The sequence below is a fragment of the Opisthocomus hoazin genome, chromosome 1, assembly GCF_030867145.1.
Source record: "Opisthocomus hoazin isolate bOpiHoa1 chromosome 1, bOpiHoa1.hap1, whole genome shotgun sequence".
In the NCBI taxonomy this organism is placed as follows: Eukaryota; Metazoa; Chordata; class Aves; order Opisthocomiformes; family Opisthocomidae; genus Opisthocomus; species Opisthocomus hoazin.
In genome coordinates, this window is record NC_134414.1 from 137,686,402 (window position 1) to 137,714,011 (window position 27,610).

The window sequence follows — 27,610 nt, forward strand, 5'->3', positions numbered from 1 at the left end:
GCTCGGCGGGGCCCCTCCTGGGCCGGCGGCCGCTCTCTGGCCGCGCCGCGGCCGAAGGCCGTGACCCGAGCGGCGGCCGCCTGCGGAGCAGCGAGGCGGGGGAGCGCGCAGGTGCGGGCCGGCGGGCCCGCTCCCGGGGCGGGATGGCTCTCCGCATACTGCCACATGTGACGGCGCTGGGACCGGGAGGGGAGAGGGGAGGCACGGCTGGGAGAAAGCGGGAGCGCTGCCAAGGTAAAGAATTCATTACAGAGGAGTCATGGCGTGATCTCACGCTGGAGACGAGTGAAATATTCTGTGTGATTTAACATTTGGTGAAAATATCCCAAACCACATGCGGCCCTTCCCCCACCCCCTGATACCGAGCAGGGTTGCTCGGAGCCTCCAAAGCTTTTAATTTTGCCGGAGCCTTAAAGCCCTGCTGTGCAGCGCGTTGCTGCTTTAGTCAGAATTACATTCTGGGATGGTACTGACCTAGTGTATGTGCTGAATAAAGCACCTTTAATCACCTAGTGTATATGCTGAATATAACACCTTTAATTACACGGTTTTAGGGGAGAAGTAGGAATTCAGGTTCATGGAGGACATAACAGGCAAATCTGATATCATCTTGGTTTGCAGAAGGGTGTCTTCCCTGTGTTTGCAGGCAGTGATGTAGTTTATAACATGGGAAAGCTGCGCAGTAGATTTGCCAACATCTATAAACATTTTCCCCCACCCCATTTCTTGGCTGGTGTCCATTTTTCTCTTTTTGAGGTTTTCTTTTGTTGTCCAGAAAAAAAAGTCAGACTTCAATTGTTCGCAGAAACAGGCAGTGTGACGTTCCCACCATATCCTTGTTCTTCATCAGTCTTGGATATGCAGCCTGGGCCTGCTGAGGTGCGCTGAGAGAGCACGGGGAGGAGGAGCGGGGCAGGATCAGCAGCGGATTGCAGCAGGACAGAGGTATGGGGCAGAATGCACAGACAGTGGTGCCAAACGTCGTTATGATGAACCACCCTTTTGATTTTTCGTGGCTGGATGTGAGGTTCAGAAGGAGCAACAGGAGAGGGCGGTGCACCCAGGCCCTGATGGTATGGCTGGAAATACGCACTGTCATGGTGCCTGTGGGAGATGATGACTGCGTAGTAATGCCCACACCTGAATCTGTCTGCTCAGGGTCGTTAGGAAGGTTAAAAACCAGCAAGACTGATGTCAGCCTAAGAACAGCTCTGAGAACATGAACAGTAGCTGTGAGAATCATGAACTGGCCTCATTACTGTGTGTTTGCTTGGATGAATAACAATTATTTGAAGGAAATTGTTTTGTTCTGCTGCTCATCATCTTAGTAAATGCATCTAGATAACTTGCTGTTTGTTTTTGTTGGATGCTGTGGCAAATAACAAGTGAAGCTGCAGTAGGACGGCCGATCGCTGGGAGCTTATACCGGGTCATTTAAAATTACCTCCATCACTGTCCCGAACAAAGAAGAGAAAGAGATTGTATTTATTCCCTATTACAAAGGGCCCTAGCATATAGTCCTAAAATAGGTGCTCCAGTGGTGAAGTCTCCTGTTTGGCTGCTTGTTCCGGTCTGTTCGTTTGTGCTGCTAAAGTTGCTTGTAGGCCAAGCTGTAAACCAGATCACTGAAACCCTCTTGGTTAGGTCCTCCAACAGACAAGAGAGACAAATCACAAATATTGTGAAACTACAGCCTTTGTTTCTTCCAAATGGTCTGGACTACAAAACACCCAGTTGTCACCAAGCCGTCCGAAAACCTCCAGCTTCCTTCTGAGAACTGAAAGATGAAGTTGCTGCAATCTTAAAACTTATATTACCAAAAGGATGAGAAGAATAGGCAAATTAAGTCTCCATAGAGACAATACACAGTTTGGTGTACCTTCTGCGCAAAAAAACGATGTGCATATGTAAGCCAGATATTTTCATGTAGCGAAATTGGGTCTACCGTTAGTGCAAGAGTTAATGGGCGAATCTGTGATGACTTTGTGTATGACGAATTTTTATGGTGAGATTTTCAAAGAGAATGGCAATCTAGAAATCATGAAGTCAGCCTTTTATTTTCTGGCTTGTTAGAAAACACAGTGTGTGAATACATGAACAAATGAGAGTGGAGTAACCAAAGCCATGAATTTACAATACAAATGTAAATAGAAGGTAGCTTGCCTTTCCTTGGGAGAGGGGTTAACGACCCTGTGTATTCCGAATTTACACAGCAGGGTAAGAAAGCATGCATGGTTAATACTGCGGAGTAGCTAGACAGAAGAACATGTTCCGGTGCCCACACTTTTAATAATAATATAGAAGGAATATTTTAAAAATAGCTATACTCTACCTCCTTCAGGATGAAGGAACATTGGTTGCCTTTTGTTTTCGGGTGACTTAAAGAGCATTTGCACCTACTGGTTCTCCAGTGAAGTGTGAGGAGCGGAAAGGCATTATTAGTTGTAAAAGTCATGACTTCTCTACTTGAGATTTCCTGAAAGACTACAGTTGACTAAAGAATTAGTAAAGGTTTTGGATCTTAAATAATATTAAAGTCTGATTGACTGAGAGGGGAACTAATTTTAATCATGATTGCTTTTTTTTTTAATTGCTCATTTTAAATGCTTGACAAATATTTGGAAGAAATGATCTTTTCAGTAAGAATCATCAACTTCTCACTTCCAGTTGAGAAGTGAGCAAAGAGTCCTCTTTGCTTGAGTCCTTAAGAACACACTTAATTGCTTTATATTGCTTTCATAAGGTTTAAATGTTTCTTAAATGGGGAGGCTTCCTGGATTATGGCTTCAGAAAGCTGTTTCCGTTTTTGAAAACTTTCCAGAAGGTTGTCTAAAACATCTAACATGGCCTTCAGCACTGCTAAGGAAAACAGTCCTTCACATTCCTTATGTTTCTAAAAGAAGAAGAAAGGTATTAAAAAAAGAAAGGTACACTTTTTTTTTTAAAGAGAACTCTGTTCAGTCCTTTTTCCCTCAAAAAGGAAAAAGGGGAAGAACATAAAACCCATTTTGCTTCCCTTTCCACTGTCATGGCACTGCAGCATCTGGGCTGGGAACATCTTTTGCTTGAAGTTTTCAACCCCCCAGGACACAACCATCTCACAAGTTACACAGATTTGGCAGCTATGGCATGTGTTTCCACAGCCTCCCTGAACTCTCACGTACCAAGTTGGATGTAGGAGGTGTTTGCCTACATTTGCTGCTCTGGCCACCAAATGATTCCTTATAATTTATTTCTCAGTCTGTAAATTCATTTATATAATTTGCATAAAGCTTCCCACATGGACTGCATTGGCCTCATGGATGCGGAACAAAGATCTGTCTTGGCTTTAGGACCTAGAAAGCTTATTTCTACATCAGTAAATTGTAAGTACATGTTCCCTAAAAGGGACAAAGGTTAAGCTAAGCGTAAATATATTAATGCACTCCCCTTCTGAATGTGGCATGGTGTGCTTACAATTTTTCTAGAACCAAAGGTCAATAATTTCTTAATTTGACTGAGTTCTAACCACAATGAAACAATAAAATAAAACTCTACTCCTCAGATTGTAATGGGCCTTCCTAATAAGATAAGTGTTGCTAGATGCTTGCTGACCTGTGAGAACATGCGGGGATGGTTAGAGAGAAAGGAAACAGCTAAATTGTAAAGACAATACAATTCAGTCAAGTCCGTCTGCCACACGGCAAGGCCTGCCCTCTGATGCTGGGCCGCTGTATGCACAAATCAATAGATCTGATCTGTTTAAGTCTGTCCATCTAATAACAAGGCCAGACTTAAAGCAAACTGTAGATATTCCCTTCTCCCTTCAGCTCTAGCATTTAGTGATGGCCTGGGCAGTCGCTGATTTTTCTTCACTCAAATAATTCCTGTCAAGCTGAGTTACAAATGTGTGTAGCCTCTGTTGTTTATCACAAGTTTAACACACAGAACAGATCAAACTTCCTTTATACATACAGATAAGTTTACATTTAAGAGTCTCCACCAACTTTGTTTTACTAGGGAAAAAAAAATCATACAAGGCTCTGCATTTAATTTCGGAAAAGATGCTTTTGTAGTCTGCTCTCTCCCATGTGCATGCATGTGCTAGGAGAATGCTTTTTCTTCTCTGTAGCCAATGGTATAAGGATTCCTGGCAAAGCTCGAAATGAAATCCATTATGATCTGTCAGTAAAATGACTTCAAATTCCAGCTGGATGCTGTGCAACAGTCTCTTTAAAGGAAGACTCCCTCTGCATTTGGTATTGTAGTTCTACCATCTCTAGGTAACTGAATTTTGGAAGCAGTTCTGTGCTACCAGTCCGCAAAAAAGTCCAATTTCAGATATCTCAGGCTTTAGCCCTGCCTGTTCCAAAACAGATCACAAGGTTTTATTCTTCTCCCTAAAGAAATAAATCCAAAGAAAACATTTTCCCACCCTTGCAGAAAGCCAAACTCCCCACCGCCACCCCATTCTCCTACACTTTCAAATCCTGTATCATTGCCTGCTTTCTTCTGGCACAAAAGGAGCAGTTTCCCCAAGGTTAGAGGGTCCTCCATGGAGATCTGCTTCTGTAGCACTCCTCAATCCTGCCACCATCCAGAAAGGGAGTCTTACACGGTAGTGCTGAGCTCTAACCACTAACCATTCCCAACAGCCAAACAAAGCAAAGTCTGCATAAGTGGAATCTGAAATGTTATGCTGTAACTCGTGCGAAAATAAAAATGTTTCTAATCCATTAAAAACAAACATTAACACCATGGAGGGTAAACAGACCTGAGATGTATGCCAGAGTTTGCACTGAATATGTTCGTAATAAGTGGTGGAAAGACATGGTGGGTTTGTTTATTTTTTAAAGGAGAAGAGATTATTTATAAAAATGCATGCAATCTGAGCTGGAATTGGAGTAATTAAATGACTAGAACCATACTACTTTGGCCTTGGTGCCCTAATTCTGTGAACTTGTACTTGCATGGCTTTTAACTGAATTTTCTGAGGGTAATGTCTGCTTGCGGAATAATTGCAACCATATATGCCATTCTGAAACTGTTGCTTCAACTTTAATTCCCCCATCTTTCTTTCCAATCTATTTCTCTGAGCATGTACACTCCCCAGTAGATCTAGTTCAATGAGTAGATTTTGGAAAGATGTACATGGAGTAATGGCCATTTCCCGCCCTGTTTTGGCACCTGTCTCTCTTGGTCATACTTGGACCTAAAGTCTGCTTTATAGAACAGCCATAATTAAACTTCCCAGTTCTAGGGCTGTATCTGAAAACACTGTCATGCCTTACCTTATCATCTGCTAAATCCTTTACTCTTCCGTAAACCTGAAGTCTGACTAATAGTCTCTTTGCCTCAGACCAGAACAGCATCCTATGCTTCTTTCTTTCCCACCTGCACCGTTCCTACTTCACAAGCTTTTCTCATGCTGCATCTCCAAAACTGAAGCTGGGCCCCCTCTGCTGAAATGCTTCCCCCTGACCAGCACATAGCCCTGCCTGTGTCAGCAGCCTGTGGCACCGTAAAGCCTCAAAACCAGCATCTCCCAGCAGTGGCAGGAGCAGATCTCTCACATCTCCAGGACCACCACCTGTCTCCTGCCAGTCCTTGCTTCTGGATGCAGCTGATCTGTGTGATCCGTGATACATTTGCCAAGCCCCACAGCCAGCAAGCTCCTGGCACAGCACTCCAGCAAAGGTATTGATGCAGATGTGGTCCTCTCCCTCATCAGCTATGCTGGAGTGCCTCCTCCCTTGCACTTCATCGAGCACCCCACCTCCATCATTTCCCGGATGACATGCGAAATAAAAGAATATTGGAAGGCTGGGTACTGCAGTAGTTAATGAGTGGAGTTCACAACCTGTAATTTGGTCAGTCATCCTGTAGAAACTGAAATAATTTGAAAATTTACTTATTCCTGAGGGCATCAGGATCCATCCATGACCCTGTATAGTGCCCCCTGCAAGTGCTGTAGCCTCAGCTATTATTGGGAAAAGCACAGTGAAAACCAGGTGATGGGCATGAGCAGGCTATGAGCAGTCTCTGCCTGCCAGGGCCTCGTATTGCACCCGCCTACGGAGATAAGAGAGAGATGGAAAGTATTACGAAATGTGACTTACCTTTATGGAATTATCTGTAACAGAGTATTATTCTTCAGCTGCTTCAGATGGACACTGTGCAGTTATGCAACGTAACCACAAAAAAAGACCGTTTCCTGCCCCCTCAAAGTCTGCGTAAGTATCCTACGGGCAAGATTTTAGTGAGTCTTAAAAACATGTTAAGTTGAAAGAATTTGTACTTTATTTCTGCAAATGACAATGAAACGAAAGCTCTGTCAGACTTTCTGCGTTTCTTAAATTAGCTATTTGAAGGAGAGCAGAATTAATTTAAAATTCTCAGAAAACCAATTCTTTCTTTAAAGAGCAAATGACATAATTTTAGGAAGGGTAAACAATATTTTCATCCTTATCAGATGCTTTAATGTAAAAGCTCCGCTTACTACTGAGAATTGTTGTATAATAAATACCAGTTGCAAAGAACAATCGGTAACACCTTGCCATCGATATAATACAGCTTCTGCCGTGATCACCCATTCATATGGGTTCAGTACGCTTTAAGCAAATAAAATGCAGCAAGTGTTTGTGTTATACCATTACACTGGTCAAGTTTAAAAGAATTTCTAATTGGCACTTTTCGTAGTTAACAAACTGTATTAGCACTAATTCCCATCAGCCGAGTTCCTTAATTCACATTAACATCAGTCAGAATGAAAAACCAGGACTTTTTCCATCTCTCTCCATCTCATTACTTCAGACAAAGCAGAACATTTGCTGTGGCAGGGTTGCAAGGCTCTGAAGGCCATCAATGGAAAAGGTACACTGGTTAGCTAGAATCTGGCCATGCTCCCAATGCACTGACCTGCCTGTGCCAGTGTTTTCAGATCATGCCATCTGTAATCCTCATTTTGTATCTAGTGATTTTTAGGAGAGGCACTAGTCAGCGTTTGAAAATAATGTGGAGAGATTTGATATAAACAGCTGAGCTTAGCAGTTAGGCCCGATATATCGTCTGTGGTGTCTAAACCCGAATTCTCTTCTACATGGATGTATTCTGAGTTACACCAACATCATAAAGTCATTGTGACTGTCTGTCATCACGTATGACAAAGTAAGACTGTGAGCAAAAGTGGTGGAACTGTGCTCTGACCTCACAGAATCCTGAGCAGGGACAGCCACCAGAAAAAGCCTGTGATCAAAGGGATCCAGTATCCCCCCACCAGGATGTAGGCAGGGTCTTAAAGGGAAGCAGTGAGTGGAAACAAGTCCACAATCAGGGCAGCAAGCGAACCATCTCCTTGCCCACCACGCCTCCCCACGTGCCTCTGCACAATAGGTATGAGGCTTTAGATGTGGAGGACCAGTCAGTAGACAAGGTAGGACAATCCGTCTACACCAAAGGAGTTGCCAAGACCAGAAGGACCTATCCCCCGTATTGCTACCACCTCCACAAGGAGGAAAAGACAGGTCATAGTTGTAGGAGACCCTCTTCTGAGGGGAACAGAGGGTCCAATATGCCAGGCAGACCCTCCTCGTAGGGAAGTCTGCTGCCTCCCAGGAGCCTGACTTAGAGATGTCACTAGGAAACTTCCTACTCTGGTATGGCCCTTGAAGTACTAACAATTACTGCTCTTCCACGTGGGTGATGATGAAATTGCAGTGGCCCAAGGGCAATTAAAAGAGACTTCAGGGCCTTGGGACAGTTAGTGAGGGAATCTGGGGCACAGGTTATTTTGTTCTCCCTCCTTCCAGTTGTGGGCAGTGACATTGGAAGGAACAGGCAGACCCAATCTATTAATACATGTCTCCGTGGCTTGTGTCTCCATCATAGTTTTGATTTTTTTTGATAGTGGCGTGGCCTACATGGCACCAGGCTTGCTGGCATCAAATGTGAGCCACCTTTCTCAAAGGGGAAAAAGGATCTTTGCTGAGGAGCTTGCAGGGCTCATTGGCAGGGCTTTAAACTAGATGTGAAGGGGAAGGTGGAACATATCAGGCTTGCCTGTGACAAGCTGTGGGATGACACACAATGGTTAGAGGGATGGGGTGCTGGTATGGGCCCTCAACTTGTTGCCCAGAGACATGCTGGGGACACTACAGCACAGTCGAAGTCTGTGGAGATGAGCTGGCGGCTCCTGAGGAAGTAGGAGCCAACAAGGAAACTTCTGTGAAACACCTCAAGGAAAATAAGGGGTGTTGCACTGAGAAGGTGACATGACCAACAGCCCAGATGAAGTGCCTCTACACAAACGCACACAGCATAGGAAACAAACAGGAGGAGTTGGAAGCTACTGTGCTGCTAGAAGCTGTGACCTGATTGCCATTACTGAATTGTGAACCTTGTGGTCAGTGTCTACTATGGGCTACCTGATCAAGGGGAGTCTACTGACAAAGCCTTCTTCCTCCAGCTACAGAAGGCTTCGCACTCGCAGGCTCTTGTGCTGCTGGGGGACTTCAATCACCCTGACATCTGCTGGAAAAGTAGCACAGTGAGCTGTAGGCAATCCGGGAAACTCCTAGAGTGCATTGAGGATAACTTCTTAAGCCAGGTAACAGACAGCCCTACCTGAGGGGATGCAATATGGGACCTGATGGTCACCAAAGCAAGTGAGCTCATCAGTGACGTCAAGATTGGAGACAGGCTGGGCTGCAGCGTTCACACATTGGTGGAGTTCACAGTCCTGAGGGGTATGGGAAAGGTGAGGAGTATAGTCAGGACCCTAAATTTTAGGAAAGCAAAATTCCAACTCTTCAAGGAGTTAGTCAATAGGACCCCCTGGGAAATGGTCCTCAGGGACACAGGAGCAGAACAAAGCTGGCAGATCTTTAAGGATGCTTTCCAGAGAGTGCAAGAGCTCTCAGTCTCCGGATGTAAGAAATCGGGCAAGGAAGGGAAGAGACCGGCATGGCTGAGTCTAGGCATGCTGGTCAAACTAAAGAGCAAGAGGGAACTGCACAGGCAGTGGAAGCAGGGACAGGTATCTTGGGAAGAGTAAAGGGATGCTGCCCAGTTGTATAGGGATGGGGTCAGGAGGGCAAAGGTGCAGCTAGAGCTGAATTTGGCAAGGGAAGCTGAGAATAACAAGAAGGGCTTCTGCAAGTATGTCGACCAGAAAAGGAAGATTAAAGAAAGCGTACCCCCCGATGAGCAAGAATGGCAACCTAATATCAACAGACGAGGAGAAGGCTGAGGTACTCAACAGCTTTTTTGCCTCAGTCTTCATTGGCAACCTCTCTCCCCACCCCTTCCCAGTCAATGAACCACAAGATGGGGACCAGGGAGGTAAAGCCCCTCCCCCTGTAAGGGAAGACCAGGTTCATGACCACCTGAGGAACCTGAATATACATAAATCTATGGGACCTGGTGAGATGCATCCCAAAGTCCTGAGGGAATTGGCTGATGTAGTTGCCAAGCCACTCTCCATGATATTTGAAAACTCATGGCAGTCAGGTGAAGACCCCGGTGACTGGAGGAAGGGAAACATTATGCCCATTTTTAAAAAGGGTAGGAAGGAGGACCCTGGGAACTACCAACCTATCAGCCTCACCTTTGTGCCTGGGAAGATCATGGAACAGATCCTCCTAGAAGCCATGCTAAGGCACATGGAGGACAGGGAGGTGATTTGAGACAGTCAGCATGGCTTCACCAAGGGCAAGTCCTGCCTGACCAACCTAGTGTCTCTCTATGATGGAGTGACCAGATCACTGGACAAGGGAAAAGCAATGGGTGACATCTATCTGAACTTCTGTAAAGCCTTCCATGTGGTCCCCTACAACATTCTTCTCTCTAAATTGAAGAGATATGGATTTAGTGGGTGGACTGTTGGGTGGATGAAGAATTGATTGGATGGTTGCATCCAGAGGGTAGTGGTCAATGGGTCAATGTCCAGATGGAGACTGGTGACAATTGCTGTCCCTTAGGGGTCTATATTGGGACAAGCACTGTTTAATATCTTCATCAGTGACACAGACAGTGGGATCGAGTGCACCCTCAGCAAGTTTGCAGATGACACCAAGCTTAGTGGTGCAGTTGACATGCCAGAAGGAAGGAATGTCATCCAAAGAGACCTGAACAAGCTGGAGGGGTGGGCCTGTGTCAACCCCATGACGTTCAACAAGGCCAAGTGCAAGGTCCTGCACCTGGGTCGGGCAACCCTCAGTATCAATACAGGCTGGGGGAGGATGTGATTGAGAGCAGCCCTGCGGAGAAGGACTTGAGGGTACTGATAGACGAAAAGCTGGACATCAGCTGATAATGTGCGATCGCAGCCCAGAAGGGCAGCCCTGTCCTGGGCTGCATCAAAAGCAGCATGGACAGAAGGTTGAGGGAGGGGATTCTGCCCCTCTGCTCCACTTTGGTGAGACCCGGAGTCCTGTGTCCAGCTCTGGACCCCTCAGCACAACAAGGATATGGAACTGTTGGAGCAGGTCCAGAGGAGGGCCACAAAGATGATCCGAGGGCTGGAGCACCTCTCCTACGAGGAAAGACTGAGAGAGTTGGGGTTGTTCAGCCTGGAGAAGAGAAGGCTGTGGGGAGACCTTACTACAGCCTTCCAGTACCTGAAGGGGGCCTATAGGAAAGATGGGGACAATCTTTTTAGCAAGGCCTGTTGCGATAGGACAAGGAGTAATGGCTTTAAAATAAGGGAGGGTAGATTTAGACTAGATATAAGGAAGAAATTTTTTACCATGAGGGTGGTGAAACTCTGGAACAGGTTGCCCAGAGAGGTAGTGGAGGCCCCGTCTCTGGAAACATTCAAGGCCAGGTTGGATGGGGCTCTGAGCAAGCTGGTCTGGTGGAAGATGTCCCTACTCATTGCAGGGGGGTTGGGGTAGATGACCTCTAAAGGTCCCTTCCAACCATTCTATGAAAATGAAAGATAGCAGAATTTCTTAGCTTTCTTTAAAATATAGGTTGAATATAGGCCAACAGAAAGCTTTTTTTGGTGAACATGTCTTCTGTTTGCCTTGAACTATCTTGTCTTTTCTTCATCATCCCACAAAATCCTATGGTGGCTAAAAAATAGTAATTTAAACAAATCACTGGTGAATTAGATATTTTTGCTGCAAGCTCCTGTCAGTAAATCTTGAGTGCCATTACTACCAATGTGAATCAATGAAGTGCAACTTGTCTGGTTTCCTCTTATACAAAAGTCTGATGTTTGCAAGATTTATTTGAAATTTTTTTGGATTTTGCAGCACCAACTATTGCTTTCCAGGACAGAAAATTCATGAACTGAAATTGAAAGGCTGTCTTCTGGTCTAATGATGTTTAGACAACACTAGAAGGACAGAGCTATGCCACCAAGAAGTGTGAGAGTTTGAGTGTAATAAAAAACTGCTCTGAAACTGAATCACTCTTAGGGTAGTTTTCATTTCAGAGGTGATGGAATTTTATGTTGGAGATCATAACGAAGCTTTTGCACAAAAGGTTCAATCAGCACTTTATGTTCCTTTTTAGAGCTTAATACTTGGGATTCCAAGCTGGTGCAAATATATGGCTGTTATTTTGGGGCAGTAAGCTAGCAGCGGGAAAAGCTGATCAGTTCTGAAGCAAGGAAAATATTGACTACTAAAGCTCAACACTTACCTCATTCAGACCTTGCCATCAGAGTTCGAGTAATTCTAGAGGCTTTGAACAGCAGGCTGGGGCCCAGATCCATAGGCAGTTAGCTCCCAGGTACCTTGAATGATCTGAGCTTGTGGACCTGGCTCACAGACCTTCAGCTACACGTGTTGGATCACTGGAGGTATACTCACATTTAATTAGAGGGCTGTCTAATTGGGTGAAACGGGGCAGGCCAAGGTGGCTTACCCTTCTTTTCTGCCCCAAAAAAGTGGATTAGCAACACGTAGTAGATATGATTGGCAGCCTTTCTCATCCAGTGGTTCTAATAGATTTTAATGAAACATTAGTTAGTTGGTCCACTGCATGTACTGGGATGCTGTTCAAATCAGAGACTTGGAGATCTTTACTGCCAAGCACAGTGGAGTTGCCCGTAGAAAGTGCTATCCTTTTTGCTTTTCAGAAATATGGCAAAAGGATGGAAAGCTTCACAGTGCTGTAAACCAACTTCTTTGCCTGAGTGTTCATGAGAAATGACTATCAATGATGCAACTTGGCCTTTGGGAGGCATTTCTCAAGGCTGCATTTATGCCATCATGGATTATTCCATCAACTAGCCAGGAACAGTGTGGTTTTTCTGAAAGAATGACTACATTCCTGTTCCTGATTTTATCCATGGAGGGGATGTGAAGGCATGGAGAGAACAAAGGAGGGACAGAGCTCAAAATGAGAACCCTGGGGTACGCTGCATCGCTGCTGCTACACACAAACAAGCAGTCTGTGTGGCTGGGAGGGTGAGAAGGGTGAGAAGGCACTGAAAGGCAGGAATCTGAAGCTGGGAGAAAATAATTCTGGTTCTGTCCATGCAAATACACTGCTGGTAGGGCATGGTACTGTTGGGGCATGGCAATATTACCATTAGGGACTGTGCTATATTTTTAATGTCTTTTCAAATTGGGATACCATGACCTGCCTTAACCCATTTATTTGCCCATCCTCCCACACTGGTCTCTAGACCTCCACTTATATATTTGGAATTTAAAGAATTGTTGAAGGAGGGAAACATTATGCGCAGACTTTCATGAATTTGTTATCCTCAGGTCAGTAGGGAAATAGAACGTTTTAATCGAGTTTTGAAAGGCTGCTGACCTAGAGGGGAAGCCCTGGAAATCATTTGCATTAGACTTTTAAAAAGAACAGCTTATCAGTCTGGTAAAGATCAAGCTGGGGATGTCTTTATGGGATATTTATGAGGAGTTGGTGATGGGTGCTTCAGAAAGCCCATGGGATTTTTCTGGGTTTTGGGTTTTTTTTTCAAAGAACATCGGACACTTCTGTACAGTAGTATGTCTAAAACATAATTTGAAAAAGATAAAATAAGGAAATACAAAGCTGGTTGTAATGTTAAATATCCATATTTTCAGTGTGGTTCTGTATGCATTTATAAAGCTGGAGCTGAAAAACTCAGGCTAGATTCTTGATGGCAGTTTTCTTCACACAATGAAAGAGCAGAACTGTTCTCTAAGCTAACAGACACTCGGTACTTTGTATCTCTGAGAAGAAAAGTATAAGCATAGAAATGCAAATAACATTGTGGGAGACCACAGCCTTTCCTAGGCAGAATAGATAACTAAGCTCCTTCGTGGTAGAGAATATATGCAGGACAGAGCTATCCAACTGCACTTCAGATGAAGGCTACCCACTTGGACCAGAAGTGGAATGAGAATGTACATGCTGAACCATGAAACTATAATATTTCCTATGTGATTATTTGGTTGTTTTAAAATTTACACTCACGACCTAGAGCTCTGGAAAATACTCATAATTGTTATAAGATTCTGCCAAATCTTGTGAAAGGCAGGCTCGTTACCCGAGATGGAGCTTATGGTAACTATCTCGATTGTTGGCTAGGTGGCAGTAGAGGTTATTTATGTGTTAACACACATGGGCACTATCTACTATACCAGTCTGAAATTCAGCTCACTGTACTGGTGAAAATGTTCCTGTTATCACAAATCTGCTCATCCCGATGCTACTGCTGCTGTGTGCTCTCTTACATCCAGCAAAAAGCAATTTTCATAAGGATGACTCATTATGTATCTGTGTTCTTCTTTCACATTCGTGGAATGCAAAACCCAACACCGTTTGCTTAGCCCTTTTCAAGAATATAAATCAGCCAGATGCCTACTGCTCCAGGACATTGAAAGCTTGTTTTCTCACAGCTCCTCAGCAGACTCCCAATTTATGTTTTTCCAGTGGCCGCTCTGCTTGCTTTCTGGAATAGTGGGTTTGGGCAGGATATGGCTGCAGTTTGCTGGCATAGTGGTGTGGACTCATGGCGTGATAATTAATCCTCTTCAGGGTGGCAAGGACAAGCAGGCAATAATGCTGGGAGCAGGAGCAGTTGTGCCAGCACTAGGGCTCTTATGTCCACTCAGGGAATGTCATTCAAGATGGTGGTTAACTCCTCCAGCAGAAGAAGGCCTCCTGTCAGCATGGGAGTCTCTGTCTGGACAGTCACGCTGGCAGAGCGGCTGTAGTTGGGAGGAGATTGGTAGTTTAGACAAGGGGGCATGTAGGGGAAGCTCTGGCAGCTGATCCCTGTGATTCCCAAGAATGCCAAAGATAACAGTGGTTTGGAGGCCACGTGAAGTACACCATAGCAGGACCACTGGAGACTGAGGTTGTACAAACACTGTGATGCAGCACCAGTCTCCAGCCCACTGGATGGTAACAGAGTAGGGGTAACACAGCCCAGCCTGGGACAAACATCTTTCAGAGAATCAGGCAGTGTGCTGATCCCACCATCAAGTCAGAGACCACCAGGATGATTTGGGTTTGGACCTCTAAACAGGAATCGATGCAGCTTGACAAGAATATGCAACTCCCATCTTCTTCAGAAAAGGAAACTGCTCTGTGAGGATCCCTTCGCAGTGACCTTGGCCTCACTCCATAGCTGGGTGGGAAGACAGGTTTCCTGGGGCCCCAGGGAACGGACACACTGATGTTTAGGCTTGGATCTGGGAAACCTGAGGCCCAGAGAAGCTGATTTACATCCTCCATCTCCTCTTCCTGGGTCTGGTGTTTGCAGCTCCCTGTGGAGCCCTCTGCCATAGTTCCCTCTGTGGTCGCAGCTGCCTTCAGCCCCGCTGCTTTGTCTTTCCACCTGTTGGCAGATGCACTCACGCGCAGCCTCGAGCCCAGGGAGATTACACCCATTCATATCTGAAATGACTGAGGGGGGACACGAACTGTTAAAATGGCGCAGCCCCCTCGGTGCTCCTCCCCCACGGACCCCCATCCCCCCTGAGCAGCTGCCCCCCAACCCCTGAAGCCTCCTGGAGCAGCTGCTGTCCGTCTGGCTGCCCTGGCCTCCTTGTCAGCTGTTTGATGTCACCCATCAATCTTCCATCTTTCCTGCAAATCTCTGATGATCGGGTTTCACATTTCCAGGACTCCGGCCGTAAAGCCCCTTTCACTGGTATAATTAGTAATTAGAGGAAAAATGTTAGCGAACTCCTCTTGGCATAAACAGACACTCAATCCCCATCTGTCAGGTCAGGAAATTCACATTAGGGTGAAGGCCCAATACAGATTTTTCTATCATCTGAGGTGAGTGACCGCACACGCTCTGCACTACTTAATTAAACTGGCCACATGACAACAAGCGAGAGCTATTTATAAAGTAACAACTTCAATTGTAAACAATTTTTAGTGTTTTGAAAGTCATCGCATCTTTCCCACTAGGAGTCCCCATTGGCTTTAAAAGAAATGGGTTTTCTCAGCCATGCTCTGCAGCCTTTGGTAAGGAGATGGGAGGTCATTCATGACTGGTGTTCAAGTCCATGGTCTTTCACAGAGCTGCGCTGCGGAGATGACTCCATTCGGTGGAGTCATCCTATCGTTCAAGTGTCGCAGAGATGGCAGACTGAGGACTGGACCTCTTTATTACAGCAGACAAACGCAGGACGATATGCAGTGGGCGAAGCTGAAGATGGCCTGGTTCAGACTGGAAACAAGGCCCCACACATTTAATGTAGAATGCAGCTAGTGGCTTGGGTCAATTGGCAAACACTGTGATGAACGCCCTTCTCTGGAAAGATTCCAGGAAAGGTTGAATGTTTTTTCCTCCTGTAGCAGATGCTATAGCTTGAAGATAAGCTAATCTGGGAAAGTTCTATGCCTTGCATTATGCAGGAGGCTGGAGCAGATGATCACAGTGGCTACTTCTGGCTTTATTATCTATAATGGAAGCAAACAATACCAGCGAGGCCATGCCTAATCCATAACTTGGGCTCCATGCATTGTTGTTTCCTACAGCTCATCCACTGGTCTTGTTTGGCTCCTCTTGAGAACTGTTTTTTTCCCCTTCTTCAGAGGAGAAGATTCATATATGACTGAGGATCAAGCTTCCGATCCTTCCATAATTGTCTGAGGGAAAGCCAGAGGTTGTACAGCTGGGCAAAAGGTCAGCAGCAGTTAAGCTCAGAAACTCTTTTCTGGGGTTTGTTTCATTTGTCGGTTTTGGTGCAACCAAAACAAAGATAAACAAGCCAAGTCTGTGGCTGCATTCCACGCCTGGAGTTGTGCAGCCTGTAAATACAAACTCCCAGCACCACAACCAAGGCAATTCCTATGGGCCCAAAGTTTTATGTTGCTCTGTAACGCAGTCCTACCTGGTCTCTCTGTAACAACAGCAATCTCTTGCCAGGTTTCTGAGGCAAATTAGTAGCAGCACATGGTTGTTTCAGGTATGGGTGAAGAAGCTGGGCTCGCTTGAGCCACACTGAGACAAGGAGCCATTACTAAGTGGGAACTGGAAAATATTATATGATTCTTCAAGCAGTATTTAAAGTCCCCAGGCCACTGTAGAGCATAATGAGACCTTCCTTTAGGAGCTTGAGAGGGACGGGGTGAGCCATAGTGGCTGGAGTGAGAAAAGGAGGAGTTTCTAGAAAAGGAAAGAACCCCCAAAGGCTGTATGAGATGTTTCTGGACATAGGCATTTTCTCTGCAGGATGTGTAGCTGAAGAAGGGCTCAGACATGGTTTTTGTTGGAACCATTTCCAGATATGCTGAACACTGTGTCTCAGGGCACTAAAAATCAAACTGGACATTGAGTTCATTGTTAAATAAAAAATAGAAATTAATACAACATCACAGGAGAAATTGTAAGAAAAACAGAGTCAAATTCTTACAGTAGCATAACCTCATACTTTTGACATGATGCATGCTTTGCAAAGCTGACCTTTTTTTGAACAACTTAAAAGTTTTTGACCTTAACAGCTTAATAGCATTCTCTTAAAATATTTTTTGGAGTTTATATTCCTAGGCCTCAAAGAGGAAAGGTGAACTCGAGAAAAAATAAACCAGTTATGTAGGATCACACTGACGTCTTTAACTCCACACTGATAACTTAGGATCACTTTCATCAGCGCCTGTCACTTGAGCTAACTGGAATAACTGGTAACAGCAGAGGTTTGCTATCTGGTAAGTGAATGAGCATTAAAAAGTGATGAGGTCATACAATTCATACTACCACACACTATTGGCTTTCAGAGAGACTCCATGGCGGGGAGGAGTGGTGAGATGTGGACTCTGTTCCGATGGGGACTGTGATCAAAGGGGATCCGCTCTGCCAGCTCCAAACAAGCTGTGATCCTTGTGCCCCATCTCTGTTGCCTGGTCCTTGCTGCAGTTCTGTCCTTTCCCTATCCATAGGTATATGTTGTACATGTTCTACCCTTTCCTGCCCCAGTTTCTTGGCTCAGCTTGTCCCTCGTTCCCTTCTCTGATTTGTGTCACCAGCACCGACTAGTTGCCTGATCAGTCTGTTTCTCTGCCGCTCTGAGTTTACAATAGTTTCTCCCTTCCTGTGTTTCTCGCAATCTCTGTTGCCCCATACCACTCCAGCTTCTCAGGCTCTTCGTTCACACTTAGCATTCACCCTCTTTTCTACCTTCCTTACACTCTGCTCCCTCTCCAGCTTCTGGGCTTATCTAGACCAACTCCTTTACCTTGGACACATCGCCTGCTAGTACTGATCTCTCTCCTGACACACCTCTTCATCCGACAGGTTTCCAATACAGCTTGTGGCTCCAGCCTTCTCCCCAAGCTGAATCTTTCAGCTTCAGATTCCTCCTCCTCTTATCTTCTGAATGTAGCCTTCCATTTTCCTCAGATCCCTGCCCTGAGCAGTATCCAAACAACTCCTGTCTGCAATTTCTATGCTCTGGTCAATGTCTTCCTCTGTATCAATTGTTTTTTATTCCTTCCCTCTCCCCTCCACTTCCATTCAGTAGGTCCTCTCTGCCATGTTTTCTGAGAACCAGTTGCAGATCATCGCAATCCTGGGGGAGTCTGTCCTACCACTATTAACTCTAGGAGCAGTGTCTATGAGAAGCAACATGCTTGACTTCTTATGCATGCAAAGCATGCACAAAATCCTTGGAGACCTGAGCTGCACAGCTTTGACCTGTGCATGTCAAAATGAGACCTTTCCAACTTGGCCAAGCTTTGATAGTTTTCACAAGGAGAGAAAGAGGAATGCTCCTGACTCAAAAGCCATTCCCTCTGACAGGACTGCATTTTCCTTTTGAACTTTACTACCACTACAGCTTCTAAAATAAATTTATCTGAATGTGTCCAATATGAGCAAAAATTAAAATGTCTATAATTTCATTTTTCAATTTTTCCCTTTTTAAGTTGAATTTTCCAGACAAGTGTTTTATCATGAATATGACAATGACCAGGGCAAGCCAGGGACAGAGAGCATGGGAGAAGTCAAGGTGAAAGGAGACTTGAAAAGGAAGAAATCTATACCAAAGGTGTCTATGTCTTTTTTGCTTTATCAGCAGTTGCAGTAAGTCTTTAACAACATAGTTATTATATAGTACTCTCTTCAGCCCTTTGCTTGTCTTTTCTTCTCCGACTTCATTTACTCCTTTCTCTGATTCCTTGTCCCCAACACCTTTATTCTTCAGTTCTGTTCGTGTTTCATCTCCTACTCTATCTCCTTATACTCCCTTTGCACCTAATTTTTTTAATTTTTTTCCTATTCTACCTTTTAATTATCTCCTAAATCTCTTCTTTTGGCTCTTTTTCCCGCATGTCATAATTTTCTTACACCCTCAATCTGCTCCATGGAATAACTCTGGCTATGAGAAAAAAAAAAAAGCCAAGAACAATAGCTGTAAGGCCAGATGTCTGGACGTCAGTGTTCGTTTGTACTATTATTTTTGGTCATACACAAAATGTGCCCAGCTGTTGCACTAAGCCATTTAAGCAATCAACAAATCCCTGCTCTGCCTGTCCTGAATATATTCATGCATAGAACCCCATCTGGAATTGCTCATCTCTTCTCAGGTCCTCTTAAACTACCTTATACTTCTGGGTCTGATTGAGAAAAGGATTTTATAAAGAATATTTTGAGAAAATATGGGCAAATCTCATCATCTTTTTTGAAAACCTCTTCAACTGATGCTACATTTTCCACTGTGAAAGCAGTATGTGTTTCCCCTTTATTGTCCTCTGTCCTCTCCATCTGTCCCTTCCTTGCTTCATCTTCATTCCTGTATATATTACTGCTGTCCTGCGAATATGCTGGAGAATGTGTCAGGTCTGTCTATGTTTGAAAGCCCCAGGCTGCTTAGAGATAATACCTGTCCAACCAGTTAGAGAGGGTGCAGATGTAATGGGGACTGTGAAGGAGGGCAGAGACAGCTCTCTCCATTCAGCATGACACTGAGGGTTAATAGAAGGAAAATATTGATGTTTTATTAAATTACTCCTATAGGTCGGATCATATAACATGCCCAAGATCTAAACAATGATCCTGTTCTGGAGGAATGTGAGGTTCAGACTGATGAGATAAACCGTTTGCCGGAATATCTCTCAAAGTTCACTAAATTGCTTCCCTTATTTAATTACAAATTAATTGAAAACACTCCTTGCCCAGCAGAACAGTACTTAAAACCTGATTTGTTGATAGTATCCTAATCCTCCTTAATATTCCCGTAGACTCTCCCATGATTATGTCATCAATTTTACACTTTTTTAGATTTTGGCAAAACCTTTTATGCAGGACTCATTGACATGAATAAGAGAAATAGCTGCAGCCCTGAGGTACACAAAGCCTTTTTAGTCCCAGCCAGGGTGATGCTGATGTAAATAACAAAGTGGCACACTTACAACTGATGTAAATTTGGTAGCAGAGACACTAAGGGAGCTCAGAAGGGAAGGAGGTAGCTCTGTTAGCAGCAGGAGGAGATGAGTATTCGGACAGGAAGCAAATTAAATCTATGCAGGACGAGGCAGAGTAGTGGAATATAGTTGAATTTAAAGCGTCTAGAGGGTCACATGTCCTCTGTCTGTTGCATTTCTAGTCTTCAACCAGTACAAGATTACTCACCTTGCTCCACTTTCCAGTGCTTAGCACGATCTTTCTCTTATGATTACAAAGGAGGCAGAGTTTTCCTGAAGCAGATAGCTCCACTGTGTGGTAGAAAAACCTGGCTGACAAAGAGAAAAATCAGAGTTTGCTTTCAGTCCCAGAGAAGTAAGAATCTATTTTTTCAGCCAAGCCACTGGCCTCTCAGTTTGGAATGATGTCTATATGTGTACTGTGAAATGCTTTGTAAAAACAATAGAAATGCAAATACAGTACTGATAACGTACTTACTTAGCAATATCAAATTCTTACAAAATGTCTGTCAGCCATCATCTTACTCAGACAGCCCAACACTATAAATCCAAAACAATGTCCAATTTCCTTCTTCCAGATAAAAGCACCTTCTTTCACTTCTATCCTGTAGCTGACCCTTTTCCTGAAACACTCTCCGTATATACGATTTATATGGTGTACCAAAAGGCTGACAGATCTGGGCAATTTTGGACTCCAGGATGGAGGGAAAAAAGCCCCAGGACCTGGAGATTCTGGGTCTGGATGTGTCAAACCTTCTGTAGCTTCAGTGGGGATGGGATGTAGGGAAGAGGGGATGCTTTGTGCAGGTTGGTCCTGGCTATTTTGTGTCACAAGTAGAAAGCTGTAAGTCTAATAGGCATCTGGTGCAAATCCCAGGGCCCTGGGGGCATGCAGTCACACGAAGATACTCTTTGAGAAGGCAGGTGCTCACTTCATGCTCCCATCTCTGCAGATTTCATGCTCCCATCTCTGCAGATTTCGTTGAAGTATAGCCCCCTCCCTAGCACATAACAGCGATCTGCTTCTGAAGTAATGACACAGAATTGTAATGGCACAGTGGCTAGGTCCCTGCAAAAGTCACACCCTGATGTAGGTGATAAAGGCTGAGAGTTACTCCTGCTGCCAAATAGCTACATAAGACATTTAGTTAGCTCACAGATGGGCATAGATCAGTGGTTTCTCTGAATTGTGTCCATCTATATTGTAGACCTGGAAGGCTGAGGCTGCATGTGCTGAGCTTTCCAGATAACTGGGGCTCTTACCATAGAGGAACTAGAAGGTATTGGCTGTGGCTCTGCATTTCGTTGGGCTCTTTAGCCAGGTTCATGGGAAAAATAAGATGGGGTGCTATATAAGCAAGCAGCTCCATTTCTATTCACCTAGAGCTTGTTTCAGGCTGACAGTATCCATCCTAGATATAGTTGAGTGTTCTGGTAGTGGGTCCAGGACCCATTTGGGTCCACACTGAAATTCACATGAGGAGGTGAAAGGCTGGAGCAGCTCATCAGAAGCAACCATCAAATGAGTAAAAAAAAGGAACAGGGTTTCTGCTAGTCCCACCCTGCCAGGTGGGTGCGGGGACCGTCTTCCTCTCTGATGGAGGTGGTGGTGGGAGGATGTGCACTCCCTGTATGGTGGGCACTCTCAGCTACCTCCTCTATAATTCCAACTAGTCAATGTCCCTGTGCATTAACAGCATCACACCATTTGCACTTGCCCCCATAGCGCCTTTTCCTGAAGAAGACTTCTCGGTGCAACCAAATTCAACTCAGGTCCCCAAAACCACCCTGAAATAAGTCACTGTGGAGTATGTACTCAAGAAATAGGGACCATGAGTATGGGATTACAAAAAATGCCCAGGCATGTTTGGGTAATTAAGTAACAGAAGTATTGATGAATATAGTGAATAAAAAGCTGTATCAATGAATATAACTAATGGCCTCAAAGATTTCAGGAGAATGGAGATTACAGTCTTGGGTATTTGCAGTGTCTCTGGGGATTTCAAGATAAGAAAAGGCCAGCAGAGGTTCCAGCCAGTGGCTATGGATCAATGGAAAAAGTACAGGCACAAATGACCCAGGGCTTTCCAAGATCATGGGAACTCGTAATGGATAGATACCTGTATCACCACCTGTGTTTTTCTAAAAGTCAGTGGACAACTTTCTTAACTTTACTCTTCCTAGGGCTAAAGTAGTCCCTTTCTTACCATTTTGACATGGTTGGAGTCACTTTAACAAAAATCAGGAAGATTAATTTCTCTTTAATTACAGTGAGAGGTGGGGATGGAAGGGAGCAAGAGACCCAAAAGTCATAAATTAGTTAGGGCAGAGAGAGAGGAAAATGTTCACAAACTGCTGACAAGATTAATATGCAGTTGATGGGAAGCGCTTTCACACCAGGGTGCCAACAAATAAACACAATTCAAAAATATCGTCCCCGCTGCAGTGGATAAGGGTGGATTCCCAGTGACAGAGAAGGAGGGAGAGAGGGAGGGATGGAGGGGGAAACAGAGAGCGCGGGAGACCTGTTTGCCCTGTGAAGCTTCGTGCCCAGAATTCCTCCAGTGGAATCTGATAGCGGGGGGCTAGCCGAGCCAGAGGGTTACTGCTTTCCGCATTAAAAAAAAAAAAAAACAACAGGGAAAGGAGGCTTGGGCAGGGGAGGTTGAGGACTGTGTGTGAAAACCTGAAGATCAAGGCTGCACACAGCTGCTGCAGGGCTGGGAGCTTCCACCTGCTGCGACTACTGAGTTAGCTTCGCGAGCGCTGCAGGATTTGCAGAACCCGCAGACAAAGAAGGGGGTACTGTCCTCTCCCTGTGCGGCACGCAGTGGGAGGTTGTCCCCAATTCAAGTAGCACAAAAATGTCCTGCTAATGCAGGTTGCCTCAAAAGACAAAAAAACACTTGGGGAGAGGGGTAAATTAGGGGAGCAAGAGGGGAGGCACTTCTACAAACTGAACAATGTGCTGCCAGATTAACAGTTTACAATTGGTTTACCAAAAAAAATGGAGAGTCTGATTATTTTTCCCGTTCCTTTCACTTTTTCTGCCTTTTTTCTTTGCTGCCTCTATCTCTCCGTAGCTTGCTCATTTCCCTTCCACTCTGCCATATTCCAGTATTGAGGGACGTGCTGCCATTCCACTGTCAATCACCCATTCAAAAACGCAGTTTAGATAATATTTCAGCTAAGCTAGGATGAAATTGCCAGGCCTGGCAACTGAACAGCACTGGATTATGTGTCTATATATATCATCAGAGGACATTTAATGAAATTGTTCACAAATGAAATCTTAGCTTTAAGATTTCACATCCCTTCAGAGAAATGTGACATTAAGAACCCTTTACCTCTGTTGTGACCGAGAAGTTGTTACTGTGACTGCGCTGTAAACAAAATGACAAAAACACATTGCTGAAGCCAATGAGAATGCCACCAGTTACTTCAAAAAAGAGAGCTTTTTAATGTCTGTGTTCATCTTCTTTTGGTTAAAAGCGCAAACTTCTTAGTCCTGTCTAACAGCTCTTCACTCTTGCAGTCCTACAAACTCTGTCCCACACTACTTCCCCCCGCCCTGTGCCACCCCTGGGGTCCTGTCCCCCCTAAATCTGCTTCCTGCCCCCTTCCAGCCTTCAGCATTCAATGACTAGCACAGGTGTTGCACCCAGCAAACTGCACAACAGTTTTGCAATGTGCGTAAATGAGGACTGTGCAGGATGAATACCGGAGTCCCTCTCCTTGCCTGTTTGAAAGGGAGTGTTTAGATCTAGTTTCCAAAGGGAAAAGGCGCGGGAGCAGCTCCATCACACTGAACTTCATCTGCACCTCTAAGCCACTATTGGATAAGGAGGGACATTTTTTCTTCTTGGGCTGATCCAATTGGTCTTGTAACCTTTCTGTTCCCACCAGAGCATGACAGCTCTCTCTGTGTAACAGCTAATGCCTCTCAGTTGACCTCCAGGGTCAAGGACGTTGTGCTGATCTGGGGATGACAGTAATAGTTCTGTTGACAGATGCATTTCACCAGCTGTACAGCCACTTGGTGGGACTTGAAGTTAACCCTTCCTGTGCCACCTGACACCTGTGGCTCAAACGTAACTTGCATGAGACAGATCATCTGCAGCTCCTTTACCCTGCATGAGGTATAAATCTCTCCAAAACAAATTGCCTCATTGTTTCAAGGAAGAAATATGCAGGTTCTAAATAGCAGGCTCTCGCTACACCCTCTCCTTCTCCTTGACGTAGTCTGTCCAGCTTTATGCCTCTTGCCTCTTCCCTCTTTTTGCTTCCTCTCATATCACTTCTTGATAGTTAAAACACTCATTTAGACCTTACGGTCTCTCTTTGGTCCTGCTCCCTGTCACTGAGACCAAGTCCTCTCCTGATGACAAGACAGACTCAACTACTGCACGGAGGATCCTGGCGGATTGTTGTTGATGGACCTCCCCCTTGCTCCAATCTCTCTGATTCCTTTCTCTAAATTTTTTATCTGTCCTGCTCTTTCTCCCCCACCTTATGGTGCCCAGTCCTTATGTTCAATGACTTCACTGGTCGTATCAGTGATGTTTTGATCTTTTTGCTTTCATCCTCTTCGTCACTGGCCCAATGCCCCTGTTCACCCACTCAGCTGCTATTACGGCAGATTTTCCGTGAAGCACTGCCTTCTTGTAGTTCTCTCTCTTAAGTTTCTTCCTCTTTATTTCCATTTCTTCCTCACTTGTCACTCAGCCCTTTTAGGATCTTGATGGGGTCTACTTCCTTAACAACCTCTCTAGCATCTGTGCTCACACCTACTCTGCCTTGTTTACCTTTGATATGTTTTTTTTCCTTCTTTTTCTGTTGACTCCTTCATTGCCCCAAAGAAGTGTCTCTCCAGCTCTGTTCTCTGAGTTTCCCTTAGGACTTGTGTAGTTGTCTCAGGGAAGGAAAGCTTTTCGTAGCCTTCCTTGCCCATGAAGCCATGGCTGTTGTACCTGCAGTGACTTAGCACTTAGCTGAGAACCACCAAAAACACTGCTGCACTGCCCTCAGGTTCTAGGAAGACTCCTGAGGCTGCATAACAGCTACACTTGAGCCCAGACCTACTTAACCCATGTCCAACCAATTCGTGTACATGAACAGCAAGATGAGAGAGCCCCCCAAAAGAGCTGCAACCTATGGATCTACAAGTCTAACCGTCCCAAATTGCAATCCTGTAGGATGCAAGCACTGGCCTATAAAAATAAAAATAGATGGTAATTCTGCATCTGGAAAAAAACAGCCTGGTGCCTTCTGGCATCTCTCACCCCTATAACCTTTTCTTTTGCCCTCCCACTCCCATGTTTTAAAGACTGAATATTCTGATAAAATTGAATGCTCCTCCTTGGACCACAGAAGTGCTGTTGGAATCCACTCCCCTGTAGCAAGATATAAAAAGGTGAAAAATTACACAATTGAAGAAACAGAAAGAAAGGTAAAATGCAGAAGATCTTGTGCTTTATGAAATCTTGTAATGCATACAGAATCCAACAGGTCAAAATGGTCTTTTTACTTCCTTTTACTTCTGCTTTTAACATTTTGATTCCATTTTAGATACACATTTTCATTTTTACTTATTTCTGTTTCTGAACCCTTTTTTCCTTATGCTTAATTTTCCCTGACTTTACTGAACTACTTGGACTGCTCAGGAGTTTTTATAGAGTGAGCTGGCACATCTTTGTCCAGATCCTAACAAATATATATTGCCTATGTGCTTAAAATCACCTACACAGCCTTCATCAGCACATACCGCTCTTCCTGCCCTAATTGTAAGAACAATCCACAATGTAATTTCCCACTGAGACTGCAACGTTGCTTAACACCCATTTTGATAGAGGATTTGTGAGGGGCTTGAACTACCGGGATGATATGGATCAGTACAGGCACTCTCCCCCTGCCCCTCAACTTTATTAGATTAATGAAAATTGATCTATCTGCAAAGCTACTCTCTAGGCTTACTATTGCCTTGCTCTGGATTTAAAGAAATAGTGCACATCTCTCCATTGTCCTCACTTAGCCACAGTCAATTCATCAAGACAAATTTAAAAAAAGGCAGTAAAAACGAGATGAGAAATTCTGGGAGGTTTATATTCGTGTGTGCTTCGCATTTGCAGAATACGTGTTCTTTAGTGCAGAGTCATGAAGTAGTAAGGTCTTTCTGAATTTAAATATGAAGTTCCAATATAATCTTGCTAATAACCCTGATGCTTGTATATGCCTTGCAGTGAGTAAGTGATAAAAACTTTTCTTCTCTTCCCTTGCTATGCGAAATGTGAAGTTTGGCTTGATTTTCTAAATGAATGCATGACAAAAACAGTATCATTATTAAAAAAAAAAAAAAGCCAAACCTTTCCGAGCAGGTGGGGTTTGCATTTAATCCTAAAAATACCAAACCAGAACATTCACTTTTGTTTCACCAGGCAGAAGAATTCTGCAGTTTGGCCCGGGTCCTGTCCAGGCTCCTTCTTCCCGTGGGCAGAAGCCTCCCTCTATCGACTGACAATTTCACTGTTCAAGAGAAGGGAGCTTTCATTAGAAGCAAGAGCAGGAGCTGATCTGCCAGGTGTCTGGGGCCTCTTATAAAAGGGCTTTGAATCTGCAATCAAAATCAAACAGTTTAATAAATGTATCTGCATAGTTTTGAATTGTTTCTATCTACATTGACTTCTTTTTGTTAATGAAATGTACACTTAATGCTATTGAAGGGGTTGGTCCAGCAGGGTTAGCAAATGAAATTCTGTTTGTTTATAGGAAATAAACTATCTTCCTGCCGTTGTGTCTCTGTTCCTAACCATAGTGAAAAAAATGAATGACTTCGGCCTACGTATTTCTCACTCGAAGGGCCTTCAAGCAAAAACTGCGGAGAACTGAATCAGTCAGGTCTAGCATTCAGGGATAACTGCACAATCTTCGCTGTACAAACACAGTTGTCATTTGAAGTCACTCAGAAGAATTAGTATACATTTGCTGACCTGTTATTTTATAATTATTCAGGAGAAGTACTCAGTACACACTGATATGTATAAATAGCCATTTTGATGACTCCACAAATAAAAGGGGAAAAAATCAATTAAATTCAGTAAATATATGCTCTGTGGGTTTTGTTTTTTTCAAACAAGGTTGTCAGAGGAAATTATAAATTCGTGGGATTGTATTTATTTACGGACTCCAGTGTACTAGACAACAGAGAAGCAGACTCAGGCAGGCAACTAAGCAGGACCCTTTCTCAAACGTGCATTGACCGAAGTCATTGTGATGATAGAGCAGATCCTGCACCAGTGTAAATCAACACAGTGCCATTAACTTCAGTGGAGCGTTGATGAAGTACAACTGGCTGCCTGACTTGCCTGGGAGAAACCCTCAAGGTTCTGGGCTTTGTCATGTGTCCCGACATGCTGATTTATTGTTAAAACTTAGGGGTGCCCAGGAGAACTGGACAAGGTATGCTGTGTTGCTATTTTGAGTTGCTTAGGAAGGCTGCAATGTGCACCCAGAGACTTATTTTAACAAGGTTGCTCAGAAAGTGCAACAGGGGAGCATGAATTAAGAAAATGTAGAAAGTGAGCAGGCTGAGGGAAAGAGGCAAGTTTGGACAAATTTCTAGACTCACAAGACTACAGCTGTGGAAATAATTAAAAAAGCACACTTTTTTGGATAATTTATTTTTGAAACTCTGCAAAATTTGTCAAATCGTTTATTTGATGAGCATTATTTGACCAGCTGCACAGGGAGTCACACTGGAGTGCTGTAATGAGTGCTTTGGAATGCAACCAGCGTTAATGTGCCTGTGATA

The 27,610-nt window shown here is 44.3% G+C and overlaps 1 long non-coding RNA gene across 3 annotated transcripts; it reads left to right on the forward strand.

Moving 5' to 3' along the window:
* The first annotated feature begins 2 nt into the window (after positions 1–2).
* On the forward strand, positions 3–26,868 carry LOC142360464 (uncharacterized). Of its 3 annotated transcripts, XR_012763074.1 has the most exons (6): positions 3–234; positions 806–945; positions 3,273–3,365; positions 6,137–6,212; positions 16,921–17,091; positions 26,238–26,868. It is a non-coding gene; the product is annotated as an uncharacterized LOC142360464 (long non-coding RNA). The 3 variants fall into 3 exon arrangements; XR_012763075.1 differs by lacking the exon at positions 6,137–6,212; XR_012763076.1 differs by lacking the exon at positions 3,273–3,365.
* Positions 26,869–27,610: the final 742 nt, after the last annotated feature.